Raw genomic sequence first — 8,267 nt, 5'->3', positions numbered from 1 at the left:
TTCCTGGAACACCCTGGATTTGATGTTACTCAGAAGCCATGTGTGTATTTTAGCATTATTTGACCATTGGACATTTGGGAGAAGCTCCAAATGGGAAATGGATATTTGAACCCAGTAAGTTCTGGTTCTTTGCCATTTAATAGTCTTCCTTTAGCTCATCTTTCTAGTGCATTTCACTTTCAGGGCTTCCTAGGGAGAATCCCGTCATCCTTGTTTCAGTGTCATTTTGCTCACTTGCCCAGAAGTGCTTGCTGTCAGCCTCCTCAAGGCTATGAGGCCTCCACTCACTGTTTCTTGGAGGCCCTTTTGGTTTTCATTGTCACAGCCCTATACATTATTTCTGGCTCCACCTACCTCCTGTTCAAAGGCACTCCGCCACATGTGTGCGTCAGCACTCCATTTTTAATACCCGTATCTGTGAGGCCTGCTCATTTCTTTTCCACTTGCCATCAGCTGGGATGACTTGAAGCTGGGAACTAGACTCATGTAAAGGCTATTCATTCACCTGTCTGTCAGTTGCAGCAGGCTTTTGGCTGGGACATTAGCTGGGGCAGTCTCAGCTGGCCACCAAGACGAGGACTGACTACGCAGCCTGGGCTGCTTCATCCTTCATTTTGAAAGTCTTATTTTGGGATGCATTTGTTGACTCAGTCCTAAATACCTCAAAATGATATCCCTGCACTTCTTTAAAAATTATGAAGAGTTAAGATGGGGGAAGAGGTAAGAGACTTTCTGCTAAGAGGTGACACATAGTCATTTTGTGGAGGAAAGACATGAAACAGTCACAGAAAAAAAGTATAAAATCAACTGCAGACTCTGTGTGGCAAATATGACGACAGTAAATATATGTTTGTGACTCCTGGTTGTTTTAACTTTGGTCTTGATTCTGAGTAATCCAAGGTTCCACATTCTAAGACTGTACAACAGTACGGATAACATTTTACTGCAACTGAATTCGTTTCAAAATGTCACAATTAACTGGTGTTGAATTAAGACTATTCTCAGTCCACAGCTTCATAACCAAACTATATTATTTCATTCACGCAGGATGATGATTTCCTAGCAATACTGGAACCTGCATCTTCACCATGTGCACATCTGGATGAAGAAAATACACTTCAACAGGCATTACCATCAGTGAAAGCAATTCAAAAGAAATGTGAAAAACTAGAGGATAAAAAAGAGAAGTGGAAACAAAAAGCAAAAATGCTCGAAAAACAAATGGAAATGAAGATGTCAGAAATAGAACAGTATAAACAAATGATTGGCATGAGAACAGCACAGGATTTAAACGAAAAATTAGAACAAGTCCAGCTGTTGTTAAAGGTTATTTCTTGATCTTTAATGTGCTTTATTTCATTTCACTGCAAATTTCACTTTGGGCATAGACATTGTATGTGTTTCCCCCACTTCCCTTAATAGCAATTTGTTCTGTAGATTTCAGGAAGGAAGGTGGCATGTTTCTCATTTCAGTATTTTAATTTCCATCATTATTATCACTAAATTGAACATTCAGAATGATTCTTACTAGAGGATCATTTTCTTTTTAAGACCAGTTCATGTTAAACAAGACTATAAGGAAGAAAAGGAAGAAAAATTTTGATTTAAAAATTGTACTATTATTAAGTTCTATTGTTCAATTTTTAAAAATGTCAATTGATTCTATTATTTTTTGAGTTATCAGAATGCATGAGTACTAATAAAAGAAAGATTTTATGCTAAGTGAAATGAGCAAGTCAGAGAAAGACAAATACCATATGACGCTACTAATATGTGGGATCTAATGGACAAAATAAACTGACAAGCAAAATAGAACCAGAGGCATGGATACATGGACCAGACTGACAGATGTCAGAGGGGAGGGGGTTCGGAGGGCCTGGAGAAAGGAAGGTGAAAGGATTAGCTAAAGAACATCTATGCATAGACCATGGACACGGACAACAGTGTGGTGATGGCCAAGGAGGGGAGGGGGGGGGTGGGGGCTGGTTAGAGGCGGCAAAGGGGCAGAAAACGGGGGACATCTACAGTAGTGTTAACAATATAAAATTTAAATAAAAAAGGAAGATTTAACTTTATTTTTATAATTTAGATTTAATTTAGTTGACATAATATTTTAAACCAGCTTACTTTCATGTTTAAAGCTGCTCTGTGAATCGTTGACTCAAAATTAAAGGAAACAAATATAATTATTCAAATTATACTTTAAAAAAAAAAAGTATCCTTCTTATTTGCTTCAGCTGCAATCATTACCTCAAGAAGATCTGCAGGAGTTAAGCGAGACTAATAGACCTTCATTAAGAAGGGGGTTGGAACTCATAGTTAAAGATCTGGAATCTGGACTTTCCATATTGGAAGAACATGACCAACTTCACCAGAGAGAAAACCAATGTGCAAGGTCACTGTCAAGTCTACTACTCGAGTAAGTCAAAACGCAAAATCAGAGAAAACAAATTTACCTCATTAATTAGTTTCTAAAGCACAATTTTTATCAAGCCAGGTTCATGAGATTAGTAGGGATGGAAGCTAACTAAGTAGTATAATTTTGGAAAATTATCTTAGTAAATGAACTTGTTTATCAAATGTTTGTCCAGGACAGTTTGCATCTCTTCCCCATTTTATTTTTCCCCCCTTAATATTTTCCTAAGTTAACCTACATGATCTACTAGTCTTTAAGCTGTTTTTGAAGCTTTATAATTTAGACAGCGATATTTTTATAAAGTTGCTTGTTGTCATTACCCTAAATAGAAATATTAACGAGTTTAACTATTTTTGGAAAATAACTTAAACTGAAAGGGTTAAGTGCTGGGCACATTCTGGCGCTTGGTAGATTTACTTTCTTCATTGTGACCTTTGTTATGATCACTAGAGGGCGCCTCGAGACAAACTATCCTTTATAGTTTTTCTGCTCAGAGGCACGCAGGTTAAATAGGGAAAGATGAACAAGGGTGGAGGGCCCTATGATTGACAAAGTTGCTAAAAAGAATGTGGTGGAGTCCTGAGGGGATGGGTGGGGAGGACAGAAAGGGCGGCTCCCCTCCAGTGCCTTGGGAACAGTGTTATGAGCTGATGCCTCTGGAGCTGTTTTCGTTCATTTTGATCCCCAGCGAGGCTGTCTTGTTCCCATAGAGGCTGTTGCTCTAAATTATGCCTCCATGGGAAATGTTTAAAATCCCCAAGGTAATGCGTGTATTGTACAAGGGTGGTGAAAGCAAATGCTTGACAGTGTCTTTGAGGGATTATTTTAAAAAACCTCTCAAGTGGTTCACTAGATATGCCCAAGGGCATCCTCCAGAATCTTGTAGGTTCAGTCCTTCCAGGAGGCAGCAAGTGTCACCTGAGAAGCGGCCTACATCACAGCCATTTCTCTCCCCTCCCTACTTTGGATTACTTGTTAGTGAGGAACCCACTCCCCCCACTCCCTAGAAACATAGTGCTTCTCTAGAACAACTTAGAACCTATACTTGAATATAGAAGGCCTGCTCCAACACATTTTCATTGTTAAAATGGGAAATTCCGTTTACTATTGTGGCTACTTAAAAAAATGCAAGTCACTTAGGGAAAAGTAAAATACTAAGCATTTGTTGTTTACAATCTTCACAGGACTAAGGAGAAGATGGCAGAGGTAAAAAATGAAATTCTCAGGCAGAAGCAACAGGAGAGATCTTTACACAGCACTCCTGGCACAATGCCAGTCTAGGAGACACTTTTTGTTGAAAATGCTAATAATAGTTTTGTAACCTCTAGAAATTCTACTACAAGATAAAACTTGAGGACTCCTGCCTCAAGAACCCCTTTTATGAATTAAATTAACTTGTAATACTAAAAGGATTAATTTCTGTTTTTAAGTGATCATTTTTTGTCATCTTATGTGAGAGAACGTTCTTAATTGCTACTTTACTTCCAGCATTTTTATTTCAATTTTTATAAAATGTCTTGCAGAGTAGTTGTACATTTTCTAAATAGTTAAATTAAGGAGATATATGAGTTTTTAATTAATGTACTTTTTAAATTTATCTTTATTGTTGAAAGTATTGCAGATGTCCTTTTTTACCCCCACTGATCCCCTCCACCCAGCATCGGCCCCCTCCGGCCCACCCACCCCAGGCCTTCTCTACCCTGTTGTCCGTGTCCATGGATTATGCATATATGCATATAAGTTCTTCGATTAATCTCTCCCCTCTCCCCACCACCCGACCCCCAACCTCCCTCTGAAATTAATCAGTCTGTTCTATACTTCTATGTCTCTGGATCTATTTTGTTTATCAGTTTATTTTGTTCATTAGATTCCACATATGAGTGAGATCATGTGATACTTGTCTTTCTCTTACTGGCTTATTTCACTTTGCATAATACTCTCTAGGTCCCTCCAGCTATCTCAAAAGATAAGAGATCCTTCTTTTATGACAGCTGCATAGTATTCCATGGTGTACATGTCCCACAGCTTTTTTATTCACTCATCTGCTGATGGGCACTTGGGCTGTTTCCAGATCTTAGCTATTGTAAATTGAGCTGTTATGCACATAGGGGTGTATAAATTCTTTCTGATTGGTGTTTTGGGTTCCTTAGGATATATTCCTAGAAGTGGGATCACTGGCTTAAATGGCAGTTCCATATTTAATTTTTTGAGGAAACTCCATACTGTTTTCTATAGTGGCTGCACCAGTCTACATTCTAGCAAGAGTGTACTAAGATTCCCTTTTCTCCACATCTTCACCAACACTTGTCATTTGATGATTTGTTGATGATAGCCATTCTGACCAGTGTGAGGCACTTTTAACATATATATATATATATATATATATATATATATATATATATATATATATATCTTTATTGATTTCAGGGAAAGGAAGAGTAGAGTGAGAGAGATATATAGAAACATCAATGATGAAAGAGTCACTGATCAGCTACCTCCTGCATGCCCCCCACTGGGAATCAAGCCCACAACCTGGGCATGTGCCCTGACTGGAAATCGAACTGCGATCTCCTGGATCATAGGTCGATGCTCAACCTCTGAGCTCCGCTGGCTCGGTGTGAGGCATTTTTATGCACCAATAGTGAACTCTCAGAAAGGGAAATTAAAAAAGCAATTCCATTTGCCATTGCAACAAAAAATTTAAGATACTTCGGAATAAACAACCTAGGAGGTAAAACACCTGTACTCAGAAAACTATAGGACGATAAAAAAAAAAGATAGAGGCCTGGCTGGACATGGCTCAGCACTTGAGCATTGACTTACGATCCAGGAGATCTCAGTTCAATTCCCAGTCAGGGCACATGCCTGGGTTGTGGGCTCGATCCCCAGCAGGGTGTGTGAGGGAGGCAGTCGATCAATGACTCTCTCATCATTGATGTTTCTATCTCTTTCTCTCCCTCTCCCTTCCTCTCTCTGAAATCAATAAAGATATATTAAAAAGAAGAGAAAGAGATAGAGAAAGATATAAACAACTGGAAGAATATACTGTGTTCATGGATTGGCAGAATTAACATTAAAATGTCCATACTACCCAAAGCAATCCATAAATTTAATGCAATCCCTATTAAAATACCAATGGCATATTTCACAGATCTAGAACAAACACTCCAAAAATTTATATGGAACCCAAAAGGACCCTAAATAGCCACAGCAATCTTGAGAAAGAAGAACAAAGTTGGAGGGATCACAATACCAGATACCAAGTTATACTACAAAGCCACTGTAATCAAAACAGCCTGGTACTGGCACAAAAACGGGCATATAGATCAGTGGAACAGAACAGAGAATCCAGAAATTGACCCAAGCCTTTATGTTCAATTAATATTTGACAAAGGAGGCAAGAGCATACAATGGACAGTCTCTTCAATAAATGGTGCTGGGAAAATTGGACAGGGACATGCAAAAAAAAGAAGCTTGGCCAACTCTCATCATACACAGGAATAAACTCAAAATGGATAAAAGACTTAAGTTGTGAAACCATGAAAATCCTTGAAGAAAACGTAGGCAGCAAAATCTCAGACATCTCTCGCAGCAGTATGTTTGCCGATATATTTGAATTTTTAAAATGAGGGTCACTTATGTCTGTATATCTTGCCAGCACTTGAATGACTGGTGACTAAGATGGCAATGGTAGGGAGTCTTGAAATAGCAATTAGGCTTCATTGTGTATCATGGTTATTAATATATCCATTCTTCATCTCCTTTATGGAGTTCTTTAAGCTCCAGAATTTGTTTGGTTCTTTTTATAGTTTTCTTCTCTTTGGTAAAGTACTCCTTCTGTTCACTAATTTTATTTCTGAGCTCATTGAACTGCCTTTTGAGTTTTCTTGTGTCTTGTTGAGTTTCTTCATGACTGCTGTTTTGATTTCTCTCTCATTTATATCACAACCAGCGGTTATTTTGAGTTTCTTTCTGGAGAACTGTCATTTTCTTTCTTTGTTAGTGTTACCTTGGTGGTCCATGCTGTTTAATGGGTTGTTTCTCTGCTGGTGCATTTGAAGTAGTGAACACTTTTCTTATTGAGGGACATTTGGTTTCCACAATTCAGCAGGTTGATAATTTGGGGTCTGTCTTTAGTTTTCCAGCAGGTGGTGGGGTAGCACAGGATTTGTTTTCTCTTACTGTGCTACTTAAGCTTGGGGAGGGGGGTGCGGTGATTCAAGGTGTGGGAGGCTTAGCCTTGGACATGGGAGTGGTGGCAGCAGGCTGACCAGGGTGGTGGGTGCTGGTGCTGGACCCGGGTTGCCTGGGTCTCAGGGCACCACCACCATGGCAGGCAGGGGGATGTGGCCAGTTGAGGGGAGCCAGTTTGTGAGCCCACTGAGCTGCGGCCTCATTCCCCTTGGCCACTGGCAGCACTGTGCTGTGGCCAGGGGGCTGGAGACTTGTCTCTGCTGCTGCTACTGGTCTGTGGTGGTGTGAGCACTGCTGCAACTGGGCAGGGATCTGGATTTTGGGGTGGGGCTAGGAATGCTGCTGGACTGTTGCCCCCTGATGGTCTGCAGTGTGGGGGCTGCACCCTAACCCATCCACAACTACTGGGTTTGCTGGGGCTGTGGGTTCAGCCTGCTGCAGCTGTGGGCCTGTCCCTGTTCTCCCTCCACCCTGCCTCTCCTGCACGTTCCAGTAAGCCCACCTTTGAGGGCCTGGTGTGTGGACCACTTAGTGTGTCGAGCAGAGGAACCTTTGTTGGGTTCTGGACAATGCACATTAAGTAGAAGTCGGGGAAGAAGAAAACATTTCTGTGAGGGTTGTGGAGTCACCTTTCTTGGAGCTGTGGCGGGAAGGTGGCAGGTGACACCCGCTTCCCCTCTGAGATGAGAGCAGGGGCTGCGGGCAGACAGACGCCCTCCCGCTGGTTCCCGACGCATTGCCCGAGGCTGCTCAGTGGGAGGTGCGGGGACCCACTGCTGGCCCTTGGGCGACACAGCTTCTCCAGGAAGAGCCCCGAGCAGGCGAGTGACCTCAGTTCCTTCTCTCGGACTCGCCCACCAGGCAAACCTCTGCTCTAGGGGGCGGGTGGAGAGAGCCCAGGTCCTCTGCGGAGAGGAAGGCAGGGAGGCAGGCCCTGCCCTTTCTGATGGTCAAATCATCCTGGAAATTAGCGCATGTCTGTCGTTCACACCGACTAAGGATGAGAAAGTGGGACAGAAGCGTGCTAGGTGCTACAGGGACCTGCTGCGGGTTTTAAATCCTGCTCTAGGTGACCCACAACATGGCTCACTCACGCCTTGACTGGCTTGGTAAACCAGGTTTTATTCGGGGGAAGGAATCATTCTTGTAAGGGAGAATTTCCTCCATTTCAGCTTGTTCGGTTTAACTGAAGACTTTCTCCTTCGTTTCTTGTCCTGCGCTTTATAAACCGAGTGTCCCGGCCGCTCCTAAGAGGAGACGTGATGCTAATTTCCATCCCTTGATTTTTATTCATGACATTGAAAGGTACAGTTTAGTTAGAAAGCTGCTGTTTCGCGTCCCGTGCCGAAACTTTGTTGAGCCCCATGACAAAGGTCTGCGCCTTGGTTTTCTCTGAGTTACTTAAAAGCCCGTGTGTCTCTCCTGAGTGTGAGGAAGCAGCTGCCACGGAGCCCGAGGCTCAGGAGGGAGACGCAGAGCCCGCTTCTGGCCTGTGGCTGGTTGGCTTCGTGACCCTGGGCGATCGACCTATAATCATTCTGAGCCTTTGTTGCCTCTTGTGGAAAATCGGGGACTTGGACTAAATTAGTGATTTTCATACCTTAAACAATTTTCTTTCAAGGACTAGAACTTTAAAAAAAACTTTTCTTCATGAAAC

This window comes from Miniopterus natalensis, chromosome 1 (assembly GCF_054644295.1).
Source record: "Miniopterus natalensis isolate mMinNat1 chromosome 1, mMinNat1.hap1, whole genome shotgun sequence".
Taxonomy (NCBI): Eukaryota; Metazoa; Chordata; class Mammalia; order Chiroptera; family Miniopteridae; genus Miniopterus; species Miniopterus natalensis.
This window is presented reverse-complemented; position numbering follows the sequence as displayed.